Below are 26,430 nucleotides of genomic sequence, written 5' to 3' on the forward strand. Positions count from 1 at the left end.
CAATTCTGTTCAAAAAATCTTATCTTACAATGCATCAACTCTATTTACAATTTTCCTTATTTTGGGCTTTCCCTATCGATTGTTAGTTCTAGTGCAATCAGCACTTGGGGCAAGTAAGTTCTTGTTGCCGCTGTGTCGTATAAAGGAGAGGAATTGATATTGTAACTGTAGTGCTAGACTAACATGTGACGAACTGACATGAGGAGAAAAAAATATACATCTCAAGATTCTGCAAGTTCTATAAAGTAAATAGAGAGTTATAACATACTGCTGTTTCAATAAGGCATTGAGAGAGACTTGAACCCTTGTAGTCCTGATCTCAAAACCAGAGTCCAACTGGCCTATTAGACAATCTGGTTGTGCCAGAAGGGTCGGTCTGACAAGTCAGTACATTAGGGCTGGTTTTTTAGTCTTGTGGTGCTTTTTTTTTTTTACTGTTGATTTTCTTGACATTACTACAAACATTACCTGCAGGCACAAATACACGCAGTCTGCCATATCTTGCAAAATATCTATACAGCAAGCCTATACAATTTAAAAACTGCCCAATTTGCAAAAGTAGGCCCAGTCTGACCCTTCTCAAAGCATGCTACATTTCAAGCGCCAACACATGTATTTAATAACATACATAATTAGATGTAGAGAGACAAATAAACTGCAGCCTGCCAAGGAATATTTGAGAAAGCTCACTTAAAGGAGTATTAAATTGTTATTTTATGGTAAAGATGTTTTTAAAGACCACCCATCAAACCTGATGCAACTGGATTAAACAGTCATTCACGAAGAAACTAATCTTTTGAATTCGCAAAGTAATGAGGTTTTTCTCTTGTTCAGAAGCAAAAGGTTTGAATGGCACATTGAGAGAATCAATATTGGATGTGAGAATCGTATGGTAAATGCCACAAGTGAATGGCGGGAGTCCTTGCAAAAAGGAATTCCATGCTGGGTACGATAATTTGTTGTATTTGCAATAATAGTCACTGTAAACTTAGAATATGTAATAGTGTCTATTGAAAATGAGGCTGTTAATGGACCAGTAATGTTGCCCAATTATCACTTGAGGACCCCATTGACAGCCACATGTTCCTTTATTATGGGACCTGAAAAGCCTTTTAGTAAGCACAGGTACAATTCACTTATGACCCTCAATTATACTTATGTTGTGATTCTGATTAGTACGCTTATGAAGCATGTGTGGTTTTAACCTATTCTCCTTTTATATCTTATTGACAAAACAGTGCAGATTTGTATCATTTTCTACCGACTTATGACCCCAGACAATACATAATAAATGATCATAGACAAGATCTTTGCACCTTTTGTAAAAACACTACCAGACTCCATTCTGAGTTGTTTTCCCGTTTTTATGCTCATTTTCGTGCAGGTTAATGCCAACTATGTGCATTTGTACTCCTGTGATCACATATCAAATTGTAATAGTATCCTTATGTCGATCGCTATTGTACTTTACAAAATGCCAATAAAAATATCTATTTGTAAAAAAAACCGATGTGCTGTACATTTTTAGACTGTTTATGACAGTGATTATTAAATCAGTGACCTGAGGATCTATTGTGATCCGAGGTGGGTACTGAGGGGGCCAGCTGGTCCATATGACTTTCAGCCATTAATTGCAGTCAATCATAAGCATTTTAAGCGAAATAACTGTATAAAAAGAAGTTCCTCTCAGGAGCATAAGTTTCATCAAGTAACACTAATACCTAAAGCCTACTGAATCACCAATGTATTTGACATATGGATTGATAAAATCAACAAAACAATTTTTTTTTTTAAATAAGAGTTTTAAATGTTTTTTAGTCAGAAGCTGACTGCAAGTTATGGTCAGAAAATGCACGAATGCGCACAGTCACTGTTCGCATTCAAGCATCCCCCAACGCACTCAGCGATCTATACATGTATGCACAGGTAGACTGCTCAAATGGCCCTTCCAGCCTGTACGTGGTCCAATCCATTGATTTACATAGGTAGGCATTTAGCGGCGCCAAGCACTTACACTTGTATAGGAAAGGTGGAATGTCTGCACTTTTCAGCAGGGCTCAACAAGCATAAGCGCCCATGGTGTGTGCACCGAGGGAACTTTAGTATTACAGAAGGAGCGGCAGAGCCTTGGATGTCCCTTTCTGTAAATCAGTTGGCACCAGTGACATCCTAAATGAACATGCCCTCATTTGCAGGGGTGCGTGGCCCAATATTAATGAGGGAAATCTTTGCCTCAGCACCCCTGCTGTATTATAGGCTTGGGTTTGCGAGTTTGTGGCTTCCAGTTGTGATTCAATGGAGTCCCCTGAAGTCAAAAGATTAAGAATCACTGGTTTATGCAATTGCACACAGATTTTAAACAACCTTATTCCAGACTTCTCAAAAGGTAATCTACTTCTATGTACATATACTTGCTTATACCATATGATTATCACTTCTAAATATCAAATCAACCCCATTTACAGCTTGTGCTTCTTAACAGAAACAGAACCGCATCACTTTCCAACTTCAAGAGAGAGCTTCTAATACCCATTGCAGCTTTTTGCTAGTCAGGTTGATATCTTCCATGAATCTCACATTCCCTGAGCATATCACTACATCCTCCATGAATCTTGCATTCTCCGAACATTACTACACTTTCAACCCAATGAGGTACTCATCCCTGTTGACGCAGATATGCCAATTAGACATTATTAACGAATGTTTATGTGTTTTGACTAATGAAAAGCTCGTAGAGAAAATAATGTGCACGTTCAAAAATGTGCCCACAGGATATGGCAGCCACTTATGCGAAAGTTGTACTAAAATAACTAAAAATGTGTGGAATACTGAAGATACATAAGAATAATGTAGCAATATGTCATAATGGGATGTATAACCTATGTTTTGCATTAATTTATAGCATTAACTTAGCTGAAGTCGTGGCCTACTTGCCAGGCCTCATACAGAAGCTGTTTTAGTAGAGCATGCTGGAGGAAAGCCACAATGCTAACCGGACCCTGAACCACCACACGTTAAAGTTGCTTAGCTAGAATTTTCTGCAATGTACCGAGGGACAGGAGATGATGGAGTCAAATTTATACAATTATGTGTAGAGTAGGCTAAATGTATTTTTCCAGGACTTGAACAATGAGAGCACTGACTGAAGAGAAACATGCAACATTTTCGATACCTGAACAGCCAGATGATAAAGACATCGTACAGTGGACAAATCCATGAACTGAGAAAGAAGAAATATTAGAACTCATAGATTTGTAAAATTAATATTATAGGTTAGGGTCATATCTGCTGATTGACCAATTAGGAATTAGGGGGAAAAGACTGAAAAACTCTAATAAAAAGTCATGACAAGGGGCTAAAACTTCAGAATTTAGGGAGATGAGAGGCGTGAATGCTGATGACGTGCAGAGACGCGGTTCGAGACTCTGTCATTAGGCTCATGCTCTTGACAACTTGATGCGTTGCTGATCGATTGATGACCTAAGGACGAAGACCGGCTTTGTTGCTGATCCATTTCGTGTATAGGTAGCTATGACAATGTGACTGAGACCAACTGCGCTGTTTTATAGTTTATCTCTTATCTAGATGTTTGCAAATTCACATTTTTCTAAATTGTTTTCGAATTAAATCCCACATGCTGATGTTAATCTGGGTGAGGTAGGTTTCCTCTTGGGTGACGGCGATAGTGACAAATGATTGACGAAATAATTGCTGAACTCTGCTATTAATGTCGTTATATGCATCTTTGCTGGCTTATGCGGAAGCATTCGAGCATATGTTTTCTCAGGTTTTGATTAGATTAGGTTACTGGTGGTCACTAATAAACTAATTCTGAGCTCATTAAAGTTTGATTTAACCAAATGCATTAGAATTGTAATTAATAGGGAAATAAAAATTGTTAAACGCTTCATCAAGTTGTGGTTTTTCATGAAACGATGGGTATAATTGTTTTATTGACTAATGATTCTCTTAGTGGTTACTGATTGATTACGTTGATTATGGATGCCACTGGTCACTACGTGATTAGGATACTCCATGCTATCCAAAAGGTTCAACGGCCTATACGCGTCCCCTTGTCTATACGCGTCCCCTTGTAAGTTTTCTTATTAAGGACCAGGCACGTCAGCATCCCCCTTTTTTTTATTGCTTTGACTAACTTCACTAAGTCAATATTGGACCTGACAGCACAGGGCCTTCGACTTTATCCTTTAATGCTTTTTACTCTTCTTGTTTGTGGGTTACATGGTTTGCATCAGGTGTGAACCAGTATATTTTAAGTCACAATGGCGTCTTCCTCTCAATCATCTAGTTACTCTTTCAAATAATCGTTCTCGATTTTACCTTGGCAGGTCGTTTAGGTTTTCTTATCTCTGTAGGTCTATTTGTTATGAATTCCACCTGCTCAGGCTTTGGATGTACCATATTGTGAGAGTGATACTACACAAAGGCTCAAATTCCTTTCTCAATGCCTTATTCAACTATAAGCATGCATTTTGTACTCCTTGAATCCTTGAAAAAGTTCCAGTAGGGACGAAACATATGACAACAGGTCTCTTGTTAATCTTTGATTAAGATTGGTGGATTTATCCTCCTTATCTACGACACAAATACAACAACTTACTTGCCGCAAGAGCTTATTGTACTAGAACAACAATCAAAGGGACAGAACTGCACTTGCAAATAGATGTGATCTTTTTGAGACATTGCAATAAGACAAGGTATCATTGTACAAGACTGGTTCAAGCAAAATATAGAGCACATATTTTCATACTTCACATAAAACATTTATATATAATGAGCAGAGACAGCAGCAAAATCTCTACAATTGGCTTCATGTTCACTTACTAGTGAGTGTGGTGCTACCTTATTCTTTAAGCTTAACATGACCCACATCCTATCAGGATAAGCATTACCAGAAATTGCTACTATATTTGGCTATTTGCTAGAGGAAAATGTGAGCCAGGAGCAGGCCTATCTACTTAATTTGGATCATATTATTACTGTGGTAGCTACCAAAACAGGGTGTGCTATTTCCTCATTAATTCACTAAATAAGATGAGGTCTTTGACATCGTAGCAACACTTCATGATGTGGGAATGCACTTCCTCTGTAAACATGCCCTTATATTGTTGAAGTTTTCCGTTCCCCACAGATTGGCTGGGTGACTGTCACAAACAAGGAGACAGTTTATGGGTAATGATGTAGGACAGGGCTCGGTTTTCTTTCTGATAGGGCCAGGAATGAGGGAGGACTTGCTGTGGTATTCACTTGTAAACCTTTGGTTGTTCTATGTTTACTGCCACACTGCTACATGGAGTCTGGAGAAAGCCAGGCCTTTCGCAGCTTCTCCTGGGACACCTGCCACTTTGCCCTCTCCATTACAAGGCCATTATGGGGTCTGCCTTCTCACTAAGCTTGCTTTTTATTGCCTCTTGACCCACCGAATAGCAGATTATTCAATGGGGTTGGGGACCCAGGAGATGAAGACAGCCAGTGTGATGAACTATCCTTTGAATCACATAAGAAGTTATGACTTTATTTGCAATTCTTCACTCATGGTCTATTTCGATAAAGTTTTCTTTACGGCTTCAACATAATCACACTTGTTTGCTGAGTTTAGAACAAGGACTACTTTTGTTGCTTTGATCTTGACCAGGGAACTGATAGCATGTGAACTCCTCACAATGGACTGTAGCTAAAAGCCCCCAAAACTAGGGACTGTCTCTTTGTGCAAACCCAATGCCTCCACTGGACCAGGAGAGAACAGATCCAATGTGGAGTATGGTTGCTAATGCACCACTAGACTGCTTAACTAAAATTGAAGGCTAACAGCTATTTTAGCTTTCCCCCAACCATCACCTAAAATTCAGACAAGGGAAAGAGGAGTAAGGTTGACTGCCCAGTACTTTTTCTGCTACTCGTAACACTAGGCTGTCTTGGTCACGCCCTTCGGCAATAGAACCATTTTATGAGACAGCCCTCGGTGGTTAGGAAATTCAATTCGGATAGGACTCTGGCACATCAACAACTTCAGCCTCACCAGTATTCAACAACTGGTTGAGAGAGTGGCTTCACAGCAACACTAACTGAGCCAACAGCAGGACTTCAACCTTTTAACTGAAAACTGAACTCCTTACAGCGTCAGAATTGTAAAAAGAGAGAACGTACCAGATGAACAATGGATAATTTGCAATGGTATTGTTTTATGGTGATACAAAAAAAAAAAGACATAAAAACACTGCTTTAAATAGGTAAGCACAGTCAGGTACTGCTTTTCCGGACCACTTTTATTTTAAAGAGAAAATATTAGAGGTGTGAGGGACAATAAATTAACAGGGAGATCAGAGCCCGAGTAGAGTCATAGGTCTGGCTTGGCTCTTGGAGCCCAAGCACAGGAAAATGATTGCCATCTAAATCATACAACAAACTTAATAGACAAAGTATTTCCAAAATTTAAAAAATGTGCATTTATTTAACATATGGAAGCTTTGACATTATTAGTTTTCCTGTTCCTACCGTGGCGACATTGCTACTAGAGAACAACAACGCAATACGGATGTCAGGTAAACCCTTTGTGTGGCCTAGGGTTTAGCCTATTAAATCAAATACTGGTATTTAGAAATAACGTATTTGAAGGTGTTTTCAAATGTGATAAGAGAATAAAAAGGAGAATCAGTAAAATAAAATATTTGTCTGAGATCACACAGTTTGGTTAAGTGAGGAAGCCATGATTAACCCTGTTTTTCTTATTTCACTTTGTACACATCAGTCACTAAATGGCTATTTGTCTCTCCTTTGTATCTCAAGTGTTAATGGTTTATTTACAATTCTTTGTGTATGAGGGTGCAGAGGGAAGTCACACAAAAGCTTGACTCATGGGCTTAAGGTGTAACGGGACCCGGAACTGAGCCAGAGTAAGGCCCCTGGCACTCACCTTTAGAAAGTATCAGCAGTCCTCAGCAGAAGTGTACCTCTTTTATTGTCACAGTGCCAGCCGTCAGGCTATCAAAGGGCTAATCTGAGGAAGCAGCTCACTCAATGAAAGAAAGGGCCCTCTTTGCCTCCCTAAGCCTGCTTCCTAAACTCCTATCACATTTCACTGTAAAAAGTCAAAACACTTTTTCGTTTAGGTGTTCTTCAATGCAAATCAGACTGAACTGTAAAAGATCCTTGTTTCCCTGCACCCTTCTTAGACCTGTTGCTTCATTAGATAGGTTCAGTGCAATGAGTGCTGCTAGCCAGCAGAGTCGTATTGGAAGGTGGGATTCGGTCATTGCTGAGGCACAGTGTCTGAGGCCAGATGTGGGCTGTTTTTAGGTCGAGGCCGCAAGCGCTCTGGCCTGGCTCTGGCCTGTTGTAATCTGTCTGTGCGCTTTTAACCACACCCACCGATGCTCATCATTATCACTCGTTCATGGGCTTGCCTTTCAAAAATCCTTTATCATCATTGGTAAATGCTTTACCTTTGTCCCTAAATGGGGCAGTTTTGTTATTGTCTTGGCCATCGACCCTGTTACAAGGATAATTGCACTTTTGCCGATACATTTGACTGCAAGCTAGCTTTTTTCCTTTGGTCTCTCTCCTTCATGCTCAGGCTCATAGAGGCTGTGGCACCCTGAATCGGCCAGCATACGTCAACTGTTTTACTTTCCATTTTCAATTTATGTGGCAAGAAAAGTACAGTTAGGAATTTACAACACACATAGCTCTACCTCATTCCTCTTTGCCAATACTTGTTTTGTTGCAGCAGCCTTATAGGCTTCAAGTACAAAACATTCTGGTTCATTCTCTGTCTCGGAAAGAATAGCAATGAGCCAGCAAGCATGCTTTGGCGCAGGCATATAAAAATCATCTTCTTGGGTGCCACCAGTCCTCAAAAAAGCCAGTGTGAGGCACCATCCAAAATATGCAGAGTTAAAGAAGCCAGCATTATGACTTAAGCAAGGAAACTATTGTGGTGCAGCCTTTCCTGTCACGTGACCCACGACTAAATTTACAAACCCATAATTCCGTGTCACTTCTGAGTCCTCCTGTTTTTCTTTTTGTGGCAACAACTGTTTTATCAATGTACCAGATTAGAACAATTATTATAAATTGGTTGTATTTTACAGGGTTTTCTAAGATGAACTTAGTAAACTAAATCAGCCTGACAGTCTGTGGAACAGTGTTTCCTGGTGCCACAGATGGTGGCCATGGAACGTATACTTGGTTCCTCTTAAAATCAAATACATTTTTCACCTTTTACTAAAGATGTCCTTGGAGAGGAACATTTAAGAGTTTCACTACATTTTTGAAAGTCCAGCCAAGTGCAGGGTTACCCTTATTTAGTAAACAAAAGTATAACTATATAGTAGACAGAATGAATATTTGCTGGTTCCTCAAGTGCGACAAAAAAATTTTTGTTATCCATTGACACGCAATTGGGGAGTGATTGTGACTGTGACGCTGCTAACTTATAGCCCTGTTACATGACATATAAGAAGGGTATATGCTGCACAAAAAGCTATACATCATCCGAAAAGATACACAACCATGTGGGAAGCAGCGATATATAACAACAGCTAAGGAAGGATCAATTGGTAAATGAAACACATAACTGTATCCAATCTGGGTTTTATTTCTAGTTTATTGAGATTTTATTCAAATCCCTGCTTGTGACTTAATTGTAAAGATGTGTTAAAGTATACATTAACAAATATATATATATATATATATGTAAAATGTACATATATTTATATCATGCCGCGGTCTAACGGTCAACTTTGAAACTGGCAAATAAAGTTGGAATCCAGCACAATAATCCTCCTGCGATCCTGGAAAAACCCCTTAATCAACCCTTGTCTAAAAGCCACAAGCAACAGCAAAGCCAATAGGTCGTACTTAGACAAAAAGTCAATAGGTCTTGCATGTGTTATTTCTTAGCCACGTACAGCAGCGTGGCTGAAAGTTAAAACAAAAAAAAACTAAATAAATAGCTATGGCGCAGTCAACGCTTGCTCCATCATAGCACTTTTTTATTTTAGTTTGAACCATGCTGCACAGCAGCCGCGCAGCTGTACAACATGGCAAAAAAGATTGACAAAGCCAGTAGGTCTTGCATAGGTGAGACCTACTGGCTTTATCAGTGCTTTGGGAAAAAAGCAATATGATGAGGATAGCGCTGGATGTGTCTAACTTACTCATTAGGTCGAGCGCACAAGCGCTTTGACCTGTTGTAATCTATCTGTGAGCTCCCACCACACACCCATCACTATCACTTGTTCATGGGCTTGCCTTTCAAAAATCATTTATCATTGGTAAATGCTTTACATTTTTCCTCCTTGGGACGGTTTTGGTACCACCTTGGACACCGACCCTGTTACATGGATAATTGCATGTTTGCTGATACTTTTGACTGCAAGCAAACTTTTTTTCCTTCTGTGTCTCTCCTTTCCACTCATGGCAGCTGTGTGGCTTTGAATCGTCTCGCTTATGTCAACTGTTTTACTTTTCAATTTATGTGGCACAAAAAGTCAAGTTAGGAGTTTACAATACTAATAGCTCTAACTCAAGCAAACATGAGACCCACTGCATTGCAAATGCGTGTTTTTCTCCCTCCTTTCATCAACACTCAGGCCTCCTCGCTCTGCTCATCTGAACTTGAGAAGCTGCAATGGCCCCTAATCAACCTAGCACAGGCTGTTGGCCGGCCCATTGTCACCTACAGAATAAAGACAATGAGCCAGCTCTAGCAGACACTGCATGTGGTGCAACTTCTCTGCCTTGTCGTTAGGGCATTACAGGCATGACAGGAAGGCATCTCCACTAGGAGATGCTGCTTCTAAGCAGCAGAGTTCACACTCACCCGAAAGGGAAGTTGTAGGGGCGAGCTCCGCTTCGTGCGTTTCCTTCCCTGCACCGGATGACCACACACCCATTCATGGTGGCCAAGCAAAGCTTTTTTCCTGCTCTACCAATCCCAGATCGCAAATCCAGAACGAAATCGGAGAGCAAGTCCGCCCCTTACCTGTGTCTTGTAGATATGTCCGGTAAGTGACAGGCATTGTCAGCAGGTGCTCTATGCAACGTGCTTGTTAGGCCTTAGTGTCACCCCAGTCCACCCTTTGACCCTAGTTAAATGAAGACTCAGTATAAAGTACTACAATTTGTCAGCAAGATGGAATGTTTGATACTGAACTACTTTCCAGAAAAAACATAAAGCCTCTTTAAACAACAGTTTGTAGGCACTTTCTTGTTTGAATTTAAGAGAGTGATTAGTGTGCTGTCTCAGGCCTTGAAAAATCATAAAAATTTGACTAGACCTGCAGGTCGAGTAGCTTGAATAATCTACTAGACGTAACTGTAATGTACCTTTAAGTCAAATTGTGTGATCATAGTCAAATATTGTATTTTACAGTCCCCTTTTTCTTCATTCTCACAAGGGCACCTTCAAATATGTGAGTTCAGCATTTCTGCTGTAACAAAAACCTCTTTAGTTTGACTAAATACTCTCAGGGGCATATTTACAAGCCCTTGTGTCACCATAGCGTAATTTGTTTTACGTTATGGAGGCACTAGCCAGTCCCCCACCCTGCGCCGTATTTACAAAGCGGTGCAATGGCAGCATTGCGCTACTTTGTAAACCCTTGTGCCACATTATACCTGCGCCAGGCATAATGTATGCAAGGGAAGTGTTCCCCTGCAGGGAGGCCCAAAAAAATGGTGTCGTGAAATTTACAGGATTTCACAGCATTTTAGTGTCATTTTTTAACACCTAGTCAGGGGAGGTGTTAGTGACCCTAGGATATTTCCTATGGTCCTCCCGAGCTTAGCTGGACTAGCTTCGAAATGTTTGGCACTAGTCCAGCAAAGCACAACATTGTTAAAAATATTGAGGCTATTGTGCTAACGAGCGCCATGGTGTGTACTGCAAATGCATCACTACCATGGTGTCGCTAGGAGGGCAGGGCGACACATGGAAACTGGGGCATCGGAGCGGTTGAGCCAGTTCCTTGTAAATATGCCCCTAAATATTTGCTCCATCTATAATAAATCTAGCTCAATACAAGGTACACATGATCCATGACTTGCCTCTTAGTTTACTAACAGCTTTGCCATCAGGGCAGGAGTGTTTCTCAGTTTATGTTTAAACACTCACTTTTAAAACATATATTACTAAAGCATAACGTGGTAGCACACTTTCATTTACAGACAGTAAATTTCCAAGAAATGTCAAAAAACCTTCCCATTAGCTTGCACCTCTACTGATAAAACTATATAGTGTATTAACAATAATAATTTGTGAAAATTGGGCTTCAGAAAACATTCATCATTTGTACATTAATAACTAAAGTGTTCTGATTTCTTTTCATCCTATTAAAATATTATTTCATCACAGAAGTATAAAAAAATTAAAAAAAAAGTGTCTTTAACAGCTACTAAAATATATTTTGTAAGGTTTGTAAAATTGGCTTAGTTACATAAATGGTGAGTGTTAGGAAAAACCTGATACCTATAGCCTTTTATTTCACACAGGTCAAACAGTTCATCTTACAACATCCTGGAACTCTGCAGTCATAAGGAAAAGCAATTGCAAGAAGACAAACTGATTTTGACCTCTGTCACTGAACATAGAGCAAATGTGACAAAAATAAGATTTGAAGGCATCTTCATTGCTAATTCAGTTTCTGACTGAACAGAACACCTGTACTTTGTCAACTCGCCAGAAGGAGCGAGTAGGTTCTAAAAATAGCTCAACCTGATAAAATATGACTCGCCATAGCAAGCGGTTAAGTAGATTTTTCAAGCCCTATGTCTGCTGAAGTGTATTGTTTTAACTTTAGGGTGCCACCCGGCCTCTACAATACAGAGTATACACTTTGCACGCTAAAGGCCGGCTCAGTCCGAAGTGTTAAATAAACAGGCGGAGAGTCGCATGAGGCTCTTTGGCTGAGACTAGTATGTGCATGTCTCATTGCTCAAGGAGTGGGGCACTAGGCCAGTGTTAGAAATGGAGTCTCTGGTTGGCAGTCAGTGTGCACTCTGTCCAAGCAGGGACGCTTACTCTAGTCAGGGTAAGGGAATTACACTCCTAAGACAACCCCTGCTCACCCCCTTGGTAGCTTTGCAAAAGCAGTCAGGCTTATCTTAAAGGTAATGTGTGAATTATTTATACCAACACACAGAGTAATACAGTAAAAACACTACAAAATGGACACCACACCAGTTTAGATAAACAGATAATATTTATCTAAATGAAACAAGACCAAAACGACAAAAATCCATCACACACAGGTCAAGATATGAATTCTTAAAGGAAAAAGTCTTACTCCATAGAAAACAATAAAAATGTATTTGTTACACAAAGTACCTGGTTTGTGTGAAAAATAAAGCTGCACGGGTGAGCATGTGTCATAAAAGTCAGCGATGCGTCGATTCCTTACTTGCACGTGAGACTGTGCGTTGTTTCTTCTCCGGTAGGGTAGGTAATGCATTGTTTTTCTCTCCCGCAAGTGACACGTGCATCGATTTCTGGAGAGGGCACCTCACATACACGCAGGTTCACTATGATTTTGATGCCCAGCAATGATGCATGAGAAATCTGCCGGCACAGTGATGGAAAACCACACTGCGTGGGGTTTGCATTGATTTTAACAGCCACAAGCGGGTGTTGCATAAAAGTTTCCTCACAAGGGTTTTTGTGCATGGATTTCAGTCCTTGTTCTACCAGCTCCACCTTTCAAGGACCCAGGGACTGGATAGGGCACCACTTAGCAGGGAAGAAGTCTCAGCAGAGAGTCCAGATGCTGGTAGAGAAAGTTTTTGATGGCCCTGAGACTTCAAAACGGGAGGCAAGCTCAATTCAAGCCCTTCGAGATTCTTCACAAGCAGGAATATACCACAAAGTCTAGCCTTTGTCCTCTTTCAGGCAGAAATAGCAACTGCAGGCTAACCCAGCAAAGCACAGTCACAGGAGCAATACTCCACCTCTCCGCCTTCACAGAGGTTCCTATTGGTTACAGATGTAATCTGAAAATTTCAGGGTTTGGGTCCACTACTTATATATACCCTTTCTGCCTTTGAAGTAGGCAAAGGAAAGTCTATTGTTCTCAAGATCCTGCCTTGCCCAGGTCTGGCTCCAGACTCACACCAGGAGGTTGGAGACCACATTGTGCGAGGGCAGGTACAGCCCACTCAGGTGTAAGTGACCACTCCTCCCTCCACTCTAGCCCATCAGGATATGGAGGATACACCCCAGCTCCCTTTGTGTCACTGTCTAGTGGGGATTCACAAACAGCCCAACTGTCAGTCTGACCCAGACAGGGAATATGCAAGCAGGCAGAGTTACAGAATGGTTTAAGCAAGAAAATACCCACTTTCTAAAAGTGGCATTTTCAAACAGACAATTTAAAAACCAGCTTTACCAAAATATGTATTTTTAAATTGTGAGTTCAGAGACCACAAACTCCATATTTCTATATGCTCCCAAAGGGAAACTGTACTTAAAAGATATTTAAAGGCACCCAGCATGTCAACCTGTGAGAGGGCTAGGTCCTGCAACAGTGAAAAACGAATTTGGCAGTATTCCACTGTTAGGACATGTAAAACACATCAGTACCTGTCCCACCTGTAATATACATTGCACCCTACCCATGGCGCTATCGAGGGTCTACCTTAGAGGTGGCTTACATGTATAAAAATGGAAGGTTTGAGCCTGACAAGTGAGTACACTTGCCAAGTCGAATTGGCAGTTTAAAACTGCATACACAAACACTTCAGTGGCAGGTCTGAGCCATGTTTACAGGGCAACTCATGTGGGTGGCGCAACCAGTGCTGCAGGCCCACCAGCAGCATTTGATATACAGGCCCTGAGCATCTCTAAAGCACTTTAATAGGAACTTACTAGTAAATCACGTAAGCCAATTGCACATGCAATTTATACAGGGAGCACTTACACTTTAGCACTGGTCAACAGTGGTACAGTGCCAGAGTACCAAAAACAGAAAAAACAAGGTCCAGCACACAGTCAAAACATGGGAAGCAGAGGCAAAAAAGATAGGGAGACCACACCAAGGATGCCAGGTCTAACATCCGGGCTGTGCACTAGAGGCCCGAGTGACTCTCTACACTGGCAAAGAGGCCGGTGCAACCTGCACGCAGAGCAGATTAATGTCAACGGCAGGCACATTCACCCACTTCCAACTGTTCGCCATGAAACCACCCATCGGTAGGCAGTTCCAAGCACAACCAGCGATGGAAGGGCAGTCGGACGTTTAACACTGCTGAACTGGTTGGTGTTGCACGTCTACTCATGCCACTGCGCTCCTCCCGAGTCATCTCCCTCAGCCCCCGCTGACAGGCATCTCAGCAGCACCCTTCCTGACTCCCTCCGACATCGAGCCAAAAGTTTCCCCAGGCCCTGCTGCGTGGCGACGAGAAACGTCCAACAGCTTCCCTAGCCGGTTTGCCTGCTATGGACCAGTTCGACAGCCCAAAGCCTGCAGCCCTGAGTTCCAGGAGGCGGTGCTTCCATACCGTGACCTTGCTGCTGGATTCTGCAGCCTTCAACCATAGCAGCATGCATGCCCTGTAGGGCGCGAGGGCATGCAGCCTAGTTGGGCCCTGCCAATAGCGACTGCTGTGGTCACACCCTACAGTCTTTTAAGAAGGGAACCGGCCTACATTCCTGTGGTTTTAGCTCTACTGGGTGGTGTGTGTGCAGGATCGCATTGTCTCACTGCTGTGTCTGGGGGAGAACTGTGCAAAACAGACAAACAAAAAAAAACAATAAAAAATAATAAAGAAAATGAACAAGTAATACTAAAGAGAAGAGGGAGCAAAGGGCAGCCCTATAAACCAGGGAATACCTGAATGACTGCTGTCTGACTGGGCCACAAGCATCATCTTTCACTTTTGTTCTGGCTGCCGTTCCACTTGGCACCGCCACTGGATGCACACACTCTACCATTCAGAGTGGTAACTCAATCTCAGCACCGCACACCTAGAGTCAATCAGCATGAGTGAACAACAGCTGAAACCAGAACACCCCCATATCAAGCACGCCTGGATCTGCCCCCATATGCACACACTTCTGTGTCAACATTGCCACCCGTCAGAGAACAGTCATAACCCGCCATGACAGCACCAATATGGCGCTCATGGATTGGGCACCTACATCACTAATTCCGCACAACGAGGGAGATGGATGGGTCCATGAAAAGATTGTTATTACTGCACATAGGGGGTCCAGAGTTGTATTAACTTTTTGAGACATTGCCAAACACTGGGGATGACAGTGACTTTGACGTTGCAGTAAGAGCAGTTAATCAGCATTTAGATCCTCAGCTGAATCTCAATTATGAGCAATTCAAACTGCGAAGGCCACCCAGATGAGCAAAAAGTCAATGGATATGTTCTATGCCCAAATTGGGAAGTTAGCAAACACCTGTATCAACATGAGCCAACAGGAGGAGAAGATCCGTGCACAAATCATACAAGGATGACAGTAATCTGTTCTCTGGGGCCTAATTGTCCATCAGCCAGGGATCACGCTGGACTATATATCCTCATATTAGCCCACTCGCATGAACTATCGAACACTTGAGTTGATGAGATGGAAGCAGCCCTGGGCAAGGCGGTATCCATTTCTGGTCTCCAGAAGACTCCCAACGTCAAGATAGAACGAGCTTACGCCATTCAATGATGCCCAGGCCCCGCACGTCAAAACAACACTCCCAAAACAGCAAAAGGTGGCTGGTGCATGCCCTGCCAAAGGAAAAACGTGTTTGAATTGTGGGAAAGTCAACCATTTCATGAAAGTGTGTCGCAGTGGAAGGTCCCATATGACACCCAAGCCACATCAACGTATGTGTCCGGAAAACATTTGCCAGCGTTAAGTTCTTCCCTCAGCAAAAACGATTCCCCTTTTCCTTGTACCCATGTTGGTTGCAGCGGCGTCCTCACTCCTGGTGGCTCTTGCGGAGGCTGTTCTTAGAACTAGCTTCTTCAGGTTTAACTGCCACTCAAGATGGTGGCCGCAAATCCTTGTGAGGTCAGCGCTCTAGTGTTTCTACCTTAGTCTCGTGCTGAAGCTTCCCTCCAGCTGTTTCTCTCTGGGAGTCCTGCACTTCAACTGTTATCCTGAGGAGAATGAGCAGGGTTCCTGAGGCGCTCCCTTTCATAGAGAATTCTTCCAGTTTTGAGTAATTAATTATTTTTCTTGTTATGGTGTGCACACCAGCTACTTTTTCTCTTTTGAAGAAGCTGAATTTTTTCCATCTTCCAACAACTGGCTATCGGCTTTGAGGAGAATTTGTTTTGGCTTAACAGAACTTCAAGCAACTGCAGTAAGGAATCCTTTTGTATGATTTCCAGACTTGCCAAAATATATATGTACATATATATTCAAGAACTCTTTGCTTTGCAGACTTGTCAGTCTTAGAGACACACCTCAGTGCTCAGACTAATTCCTAGAGACTGTGATTGAGAAAACTGAACCCTGAGAAGGAATTTTCATTTCCTGTAAGAGACATTAGTAGTTTGTATATTTGTGAACTTTTGAACTGTTCTCCAGAGAACCCTGGAAACCTCTGACTAATGGAGAAAAGAAGATACTAAGTTAACTTTGTTCTTTTAAAGAGAGGCTAGTCTCTCAAAAGATCCAGGTTAGGAGAACGATAGAATTGGGTGAACGTGAATGGCTGTACAGTTGAATGCACATTAGGAATGTACTTATCTATGCTCTTATCACCCGACTGCAGGTCCTTCCTTTAAAGAAATCCCAATAAGAAAAGAGGTGCAGGTATTCAGAGACATACACTGAATATCCTATCTTCAAGTGGGAAACACAGGCTGGAACTTGATCTGGAGGCAGTTTCTCTTTTCCTATTCCCATTCCCCTTTCCCCCTAACAAATGCAGGGTTCAGATATTCAGTTAAAGTCTCAGCACTCATCTGTTGGAGGGAGTTGGGTAAAAGGCAGCTGCTCCTGTAGAAGTTTGATTTAATGGGTAATCTTCAGACAGGCTGTCTGCAGTCCTAAGACAGCTGTCGCTGGAAGATACCACAGAGACTGTCGAAGCCTATGGGCATGAACTCCACACTCCCCGGGATGAGGACAAAGACGACATCTTCACAGTGTCCTTCGCCGGAGGACAGGGATGCAAGAGGTGGCCGTCTCCCATGTGCATAGTCCACATAAGTGATACCCCGGTGAATGCACTTATCGATACTAGCACATCAGCAAATATCATGGATTCTAGACAATATGAGCAGTTGACACTGCGTCCACCACTTACCTCCAGCTGGCTGAAAATATCTAAGTACAGAGGGATGGAACCCCTGCCACTCCAGGGAGCCACTGAAGTTGACATCGCAAGCGGCACCATACCAGGGCGAAATTCCACATCGCACGGGGTGAGAAGATCAATTGGGTGCCATACAGCTGAAGATCTCGAGCTGGTCTTCTTCGCAAACATATGCATGAGTTACACGTCGATGCAATCCTAGCTGAATTCCCGCAGCTCTTCCATGGTCTCAGGAAAATAAAAGGGCAACAAGTCAAACTAACACATCGAGGAGTCCATCAGGCACACGGCCCTGAGGCATCAGAGGGTGCCCTTCCACTTGAGGCCACAGGTGAAGTGCGAGTTGAAGGCGTTGGAAGAACTTGGAGTGATAGAAAAGGTGTCTCGCCCTACACCCTGCGTGTCTCCACTCATCATAGCGCCAAAACTGAAACAGTATTAAGGAAGTCTGCTTCAAATCTAATTTCAATATTGATAACTCTTTCATTATTACTACTCAACTGATAAACTAATCCAGACAATTTAAATTATGTAAATATCTATCATCCCCTCGATTATTACGAGGAGAAGACTCATTGATACTGTCACATCTTTATTGCTACATATACAAATATAATCAATACAAATTTAAGATGGTCACCAGCTATTTACAGTTTCATCATATTTTCTATTATATAACATTTACTACATGGCAAATCTATAAAATATATCAAAAACTAAAATACTATCCCCGGCATCCCTTTTCATTTCACACAACTCTGTTAAGTCCTGGTAAGGGGGGACAAAAAAACACAACAAACAGTATGAATTTTCTCCAGTAGCTTCATCTCGCCGGCCACTTTTTCAACAATTATTGACTTTGTACACAATGTTTTGGATTATGATTTGTTGCCTTCATCACGATATAATAGATTAGGGACTAGTAAACAGGAGGGGGCTCTGAGAGATGAAATTGAAAATGTGCTAATTGAGTTTTATGGACCAGTAGAGATGAACATCAGGAGACGAGCGAGTGACAGTCAGTGGAATAATAGAGTTTTCAGCCCTGGCCAAGGTAATGCCATATGTTCAACGCTTTCTTTACCATAAGCATCTACCAAAATTATCAGCCTAATACAAAAAAACACAAACAAAAAAAATGCTTCACGAAAGGTTGCAATTAGCAAATGTAGATCACTTTTTTGGGCTACCGGGCTTGTTTTTGGTCCCAATCAGAACCTGCTAGCCAGCCCCCGTTGAGTTCCATCGAAATCTCCAGGGATAAAATGCTGACAATGGGGTTGCTGCATTTTCCAGAGAAAAAAAAAGATAATTGTTCATGTTTTAGCATTCCTCAAAGGGCCGGACATGATTCTTAATTAGAATTTACTATAAAATCTTCTACATTCATTTTTCACATGGCTTTTTTGTGTTTACTTTAAAATCAGCCAGAAGTCACTATGTAAGCTGTAGAACATTTTTAAAGTTTTTTTTCTACTTACATTTACTATCTAAACTATGCCCCGAAAAGGGGAAAAAACGGCTTTAGGTTATTTTCCTATGCTTTTTTTGTACCGGCCGGGACATAAAAATACCGGTCGTGCCCATATAAAACCAGGAGAGGTGGCAACCGAAGCTGGCAGCCAGTGCCCGTCCTAAACGTTAAATGTGTCCTACCTGCAGCAGGTTGCCGGGCAGCTGAAGGTTCGGTCGGTACCGGTACAACTTAGTGCCACTCTGACGTGTTATTCGGCATAGCCACCCCTGCTGTCAGACGCCGCGCGTCTGCCCTCAGGTGTGCTGCGCCCAGGTGATGCTCAGGGAGTGGGTTTGAGCTCTGGCTGGGAGGGACTTGCGCGCTTGTTTGTGTGCAAAGACCTCTCCCACTTCCGCCTATGGAAAGCAACCAGGTGAGCCCCACGCTGGTGTGTTCAATTCCGCTCTGCGCATGTGCGTCACGCGCCATTACCTGACCACCACCCTAGGTGAGACCTGATTGAGAGAGCGGAGAGAGAACCTCTTTTGCGCATGCTCGATGACAGCTGGTACAGTTCTCGTGTCTAGGTGAAGGAAAGACGAAACTGCTGTTCCGAGTCGCGCTTTCAGCGTGGGAACAACATATGAGACGTCTTCTAAATTACACACACCTGAGCTATAAATCTCACCAACAGGATAGTACACTGTGCGCCAAAGCTCTAACTACGGTGCCTGACAAAAGTAATATTTCCCGCAAACGGCGACGTTACGTTGCCCAAATATTAACACTGCGCATATACAAATGCGAAATGTTGCACGGTATATATGTACACGTGAGACACCCGCTGCTCGTGCATCAATATCCGTATCATAAGACTTTCAGGCTCAGGTGTTGCCCTCCATCTGATGACCTCTAGGACAATCTTTGGGTTAATGCAATTTTCATCATCAGGTCACAAACGCTGTGTCACACCTTCAGTCGTATAGCTTTATCAGCACGCTGTATTTTGCGACTTTTACTTTTGCTTTCATTGTAAGTATGGATTTAAAAATATTAGCATACAAAGTATGGCTGAAAGTGTCACACGTAATAAAGAACCGCTTTGTAGGTACTTCTGTATCAAGAGGCCTATTCTTTTGCTAAATGCCAGGCAACATCCACCAGCCCTGACCTTAATAATTGAGATTAGGTAAATGTGTAGGGCGGTATTAATTTATAACTTTTTGAACCATGAAATTTAGATTCATAGCCCCACTGCCCCTTCCCATCTCAACCACTGCGCGCTATCGTGAGTGCAGTTTTTTTTCTATTATAATAGGAGCACATTTTACTTTAAGAGCAGCAAAGGAAACAGAGACTACAGTATTTTCCATGTGAAGTTTACAAAGCACAGCCTCTCCCCGTAGCCTGCACATGCTGCCCAAACTTGACATCTTCCACCCTGCTATGTAGCATCCTGTTGTCTGAGCCTTCATTATAACAGCGACTAACCGCCGTTGAAGGACAACCAGCCGGGATGAAAATATGTCTGATCCGTGCCATGGGAATTCATTGTCCACCAGTGCTCTTCTGGCATCCTTTCAACTTTTCGTGCTTTCAGCTTCATTCCACCAGAATTCGGTTAAGGGAAAAGAAGTAATATATATATATATATATATATATATATATATATACAAATATATATATAAAATCGCTTTGGCTTTAGTAGAACTAAACTGTCACTTTGTTTAGTGAGGTATAGTCTTTTACTTGACTAGATGTTCTATTACAACAAACATATAGTGCATCAATAACATTTTAGGCCACTTGAGCCCATTGATTAATTTGTACTGGTGTTTTGGCACAACATGTATTTTACTGTCCACCATTTGGTGGCGCTGTCTATTTTTTCAGAAGAGCACATCAGAAGATAGTTTAATATTCAATACAATAAAGAATCCACATCTAGGCCATTCTTACATTTTTGGTGACATGTTTGAGTGTGAAAGTTAGTAGTAACGGTTCACTGCATTTGGCAACACTGGCAGGGTGTGCAAGCTGCAGTAGCCTCTCATGAAGTACCTTTGTCTCTGGCACTTATTTATTTTGTTGTTTACAAATTAAACCATGCTTGATCAATTGCTTCATTGTAAAGCTTTAAAGATGCAACCCTAAGACCAGATGTCCCTCTGTCTACCTAATTATAAGGCCATAGAAGATAGCACCTCCAAGCAGAATCAATCCCGGCTATTACCATGAGTCATCTGACATAACGTGGCAAAGGAGGTGAGGAAAGTCGACAGTAATGCTTCTTAAAAGATCTTGTGGCTACGTGATCTCTGAGGTTTCTTGAGGTGTAACCATCCTGGGCACCCTTTTCAGTGGTCTCAAGAGAGTTTGGAGGCCCACATGCCCGCAGAGATTTAGAAGGTACTGGAGATACGGCAGAGCAGTGTCAGTGTCCTGAAGAGAGTGAGGCTGCTATAAACAACACCCTAAGTAAATTGGATGTATTACACCAGAGGATGATCACTTACGGAATGCACTTGGGCTCTGTGAAAACGCAAGTAGAAGACAAGGAGGAAAAGATTAATGCAGTTAAAGAGATATCGGGCTAGGTGGAACATTTAGTGCAGTGCCCAAAAAGCTGCATTTAAATCCTACACTCACCATCTGTCACCTTGAAGACCAGTAGAAGAGTCTTAAAATATCTGCATAGAAAGTCATCGGGGTGGCTCCTAGAAGAAGAGGAGCTCAACTTGGAGGCTCCTCTTGAGATATTTAGTCAATCGATAGCACAACCGTAGATAATAGTGAACAGAACATTGTTCATTCGTGCAGAAGGAATACCAATAAGAATTAAAAAGGAAGGTGGAGATAAAAGTGGCACTATTCTGATGACACCAGTAGGGGTAGACAAGAAAAATCTGAGCTTGAAAGCAGCACCCCTTCAGAAAGACCTTCAAACTATACGGGGCACATGATTCTCCTATTCCATGATCTTATTCCACTGACCATGATAGGAGGCAAAGGATGCAGTAGCTACATAAAATAGTGATGAAGGAGGGAGCAAAAGCTTCAGTACCCCTCCCAGTGAGTCTGTGCATAATAATGGAACATAAAAAACATCTTTGCTCAAGTGGAAGCTGCAGAGATGTACATGGAATAACTGAACAGCAAGAACCGAGATGCCTGAGAAAATGAAACTGCTGCAAAACTGGTTATTTTAGCCACCGTTTTGGGAGATGTCACAAATCTATTGATGGAGGGGAGGTATAGCTGCATCCTCACTGGGGTTTTGTATACAGGACGTGATTTGGGCCTGTCTCTAGTTGTAGCTTTGTAGACTCCCGGCTGAGAAATCTGCGTTTGTTCCCTTACTTTTGTGGATTCGTGCTCCCCCCCCCCACATACAGAGAATAATGCATATCTAGCTTCCAATTCAGCTGCTAGAATGGAACCCATTTACCGTTCTGGGTGACTAAGACCATTCCACGATCCAAGCTACTTTTGTCCTATCCCGCCTTTCATCTACTTACACTCTTTCTTAGTTTCTCACTTTAATCCTCTTGCCTTTCTGGTTTCATCCTCCCACATATGTATCAGGACCGTCAAATGAACCAAGGCATGACCCAAAAAGCATCCAACCTCATTATTGGAGAAGGAACCCCAAAGGGTGGGCTGTAACATTGGCCCTCTATTATCCCAAGTTGTTAATGAGACGATGGTAAACATGGCATTACTGAAACAACAGTTAAAGGCAAAATACACTTTTAAAATGTACACATATTGTGATGGTGCTACTTTCATGTTTAGCACAAGCTTTGCTTTATAGGTACTTCTGAGAAAGTAACCTACTTTGTAAGGTCTGTAGTGCGGTATACAGATGTAAAACATTTAAGCAAGTACAATACCAACTCATCTTAATTGTGTCCCTGTGCAACAATTCAGTTATCAGATAAAGTGCATATACCTGCTAAGAAGTGCAAACCAAGTGTTACAACAATGCATTAAAAATAAAGTGTGTCCTTAACCAGTTTACGGAAAAGGTAAATTCAAATGGAAATTGATGACAACGGATGACAGATTCAAAAGCAATTGGCAAAGAAAAGAAACAATAATACATATTCAACAAGAAAAAAGGGACTGCGTTCGAATTTAACGAGAAGCAATACTTATTTTGTTGATTTTTGCTGGTGATATTTTTAGATCGGCAAAAAAATATTGAAAAACGGTGAAATATGCAAAGACACCATTTTCAATTAAATGGTTAAGTATAAAATGACAAATCACTGAGACATCATCCCTACTCAAAATTATTCTACCTGATAAATATAAGCAACCTAAGCAGCTTATAGGAAACATAATTTCTACTAGAGACCTATTAATTGCCTGCTCATCAACTCACATGGCTTTAGCCTCTCGTAGCATTTAACGATTAGCCGAAAATATCTTGCACGCTGGGCCTCATTGTGGGAAAACCACCAAACCAGCTACTCCCTTCATCTAGAAAAAGGCTACTGATAGCAATTGAGGCCAGACCTTTTCAGATATACAAAGAGTTTACACCAGCAAGGCTGTATCACTCAGGAGAGTTGGAAAAATGGTCCGACAATCATTGTTGCCAGGCACCTTAAGAGAAAAAGGTCAGCTCCAGATTCGAGCAAGTCTTCTGCGCCATTTTGGTCTTTGACTTCAGATGGATGAACGAAGCCACCACCAAATCTACAGGAATGCCCCAAAAATGTATTTATTGGGGATGGCTGAAACATGGACTTGTGTTTTTCTATTACAAACCACAATTGCTAAAGCACTGCCAGCTGAATCCTGAAACCATTTGGACGTCCACAGCAGCATAAAGACTATGTCGGCCAGGTACAAAAGTGACTCTGACCACTCTTTATCCGGAGTTAGCAGCATCACCACTGGTCTTACTTTTTTTTTGTTTTACACTCAAAGGCTCTGATAAAAACATAATGGAAGACCCTTGTTTTGACATTTACGGTGTTCAAAAACAATAGGCAAAAAGAAAAAGAACACCAAAAGCACCAAGGGGGTTGTATTGAGCACACTAATTGGAAACAAAAGGTGAGCCTCCTTTTAATACACTAATTCTGTCCATACTGACAAAAGGGAATGTGTTGCTTAAAAAATAAATCACTTAATCTTTAATTTCAATACAAGACAAAACCATTTAACTGCTTAGGGTTCATCAGTTGATGAAAGCGTTCCACCCCTTCGGAAACCAGAAATACACTGGCAAGGATATCTGGGCACCTGAAAGAAATCTATATTGATTTCAAAGACAACAAATCCTGCATCTCAAAGGACCAGTTCCAGTTAACAGTGGGAGACAATAAAGAAGGAAAAAGCAACGATTGAGCTGACTAGTAATACAACTTTATTCTTTAACCCTGGGTAGACAAGTATACACAAAAGGTCTGAAGTCACTCTTTCCAACTTGCAAAGCGTGAATTTGGCATCAAGCTTTCGCTGGAAAGAAATGCCCTCATTTAGAGTATGGTGGATTGTGCTCTGTTGCCCCATGGCAGAGGAGGTATGTACTTCACTGCCACGGCAGACTGCAGCCCACCATACTCATAAATCTCCGCCACTGCACTCCCACAGAAGACACAGACTCAGCTTTGCTGAACCGGGTGTTTTGTTCAACACACCTGCACAGGGATCCCAGGTCAGCAAAACTTTTCTTTTTCAAAAATAAACACCCAAAGCAAGAGATTGTGTTTGGAAAACAATAAAGAAATGTTCCTGACACGCTGAGAGTTTTCTCCCAGTGTGTAGGGGCCATTAATTAATTTTCCTATTCAAGAATGCCAGGCTTTCGTTGGCATTCTTATACAAGAGGAAAAAAATAAGCACGTATGTCACCCCCGGATAAGATGGGTTATCTCTGGTACGTTTCCCAAGAGGCCAATGCTAGTTGGCCATTAGCCAAAAGTTTCTACCAGGGAAACAGCCGACGCACTCTGCTAGTGGAAACAGAGCAGTTTCTCTTTTACTCCAATTAGAAGGGCAGAATGACAACTTTAGTCCACACATATGTGGTAGGGTACCCTGTCTACCAGACTCTAAACAAGGTCCAACGTTTTTTTCTCTTTGAAACATTTTTATCAAGAATTAGTTGCACAGACGCAATATATCACAGCAGATAATTTTACATATCAGGGATACCCAGACTAAATGCAAATTCAGAAATCCACCCAATTTTATTCTGTCTCCCAACAAGCATAGTCACTACCATTTATAATGTTAACAGATAGGTACATGAATGTATACTCATCAGAAAATCAATATCTCGGTTAAGATCTTCCTACATGCACATATACTCTGTTGATTACATACACGTCTGGGCTAACATCCTCACCCATATATGTTTAGCAAAGTCAAGTAAACAGGCCAATGGCTGAGAGGCTAACTCAGTAAGATACCACTAGAGAACGTCCTGACAGAAGACAATCCAGGATAAACTTCCAGGTCTGTTAAAACTAGATAAGATCACAAACTATTTTAACATGGAGCTATACTATGGCCAAAATGTTCAAAAGACAGTCTTGCCATTGGGAACAGCAGAGGTTCAGTTGTCTTTCAGCGAAAGGCTAAAGATACTTTTGTTATTGAGAGAAAATGCCACAATAGAATCCTATCATCCATCAACAGCTTCCCAGGATCAAGAGGGCACCACCCCTGGAGTTTCTAGAATCGGATTACCCAGCATGTTTTAGACGGCACCAAGAACACCTTTCAGACAGCACCACCAAATATGCATCAAGTCCCCAGTGGCGCTCCAAGAGTTTCAACAACTATGGAGGCTTTGAGGGTTACATACGGTGCAGTTTGCACGCAGTGCAGCGCTAGTCATACACACCTTAATCTGAACACACTTTCTACTCAAGATATGTCATCCAACGGAGATTTAATTCTGGTTCCCAGGCAACATTTCCTAGCTGCAAATTCAACCTATTCCTACAAAACCACTGAAGTGGTCCTGCAAAGAATATTAAATGTTGAAGACTGCACACTCAGTGTCCAGGTTCTCTGCTATAAATCCTGTAATGTCCCTGCATGTAGTTTGCCTAATTGGTGGATGCATCGCCTAATGTCTGATTTGAACATGATGCATTATCAGCCCTAGTTGTTCTCACAAACAAATTAAACAGATACGTCAATTTAGGATCAGTTCAATTTTTTTTTAATGAGAATTCCCTGAAAAACTGTTGATACCTGGAATTTTATTAAACTGTAGAGCAGCAATTGCCCTAACAGTCTTGGTTTCCACTATAGGTGCCTCATTCAAGATCAACCTTTTGCTTCTAAGAGATGCAATAAAATCCAGGGCTAATCAGCTACAAAGACTCTACATCTCAGCCTGTTAGATTAGCCTGAACAATCATTCATAGAAGGAATATAAATCACATGCTGACTCGACATCCCTCTAACAAGAGTCTGTTGAATGCAGTGAGTTTCTTTTTCATATATTCATTTTTCCTGATTTTGTGCCCGAATCTCCTGAGCCATTGGATTGCCAGTGCTTGTAACCAAACTCATCCTAATGTTGATTTGTCAGCAATAGCCATTTCCGCCATTTTCCTGGATATTGACTACAGTTTGTACCGGATCTTTGAAATTGTTCTCATTGTCTTCAAAGAACCAGGTTACATATTGTTAGAAATGGCCCCTTCTGCAGAGTCA

At 41.7% G+C, this 26,430-nt stretch overlaps 1 protein-coding gene and 1 non-coding gene across 5 annotated transcripts in view; one reads left to right on the plus strand and one right to left on the minus strand.

Moving 5' to 3' along the window:
• The window catches only part of GALNT3 (polypeptide N-acetylgalactosaminyltransferase 3), a 681,517-nt gene that overhangs the window by 503,147 nt on the left and 151,940 nt on the right, over positions 1-26,430 (minus strand). Inside the window, exon 1 of one of the 4 annotated variants that reach the window (XM_069225257.1) lies at positions 18,942-19,098. The exons of 2 other annotated variants lie outside the window; for them this stretch is intronic. The gene's annotated coding sequence lies outside the window, so the exon portion shown is untranslated. Of the gene's footprint in view, positions 1-18,941; positions 19,099-26,430 lie in introns of those variants that run through there. One more of the 4 variants, XM_069225261.1, reaches the window with a different exon arrangement.
• On the plus strand, positions 8,202-8,316 carry LOC138286227 (U5 spliceosomal RNA). Its single transcript, XR_011201893.1, has one exon. It is a non-coding gene; the product is annotated as a U5 spliceosomal RNA (small nuclear RNA).

Source organism: Pleurodeles waltl, chromosome 3_1 (genome assembly GCF_031143425.1).
Source record: "Pleurodeles waltl isolate 20211129_DDA chromosome 3_1, aPleWal1.hap1.20221129, whole genome shotgun sequence".
NCBI lineage: Eukaryota > Metazoa > Chordata > Amphibia > Caudata > Salamandridae > Pleurodeles > Pleurodeles waltl.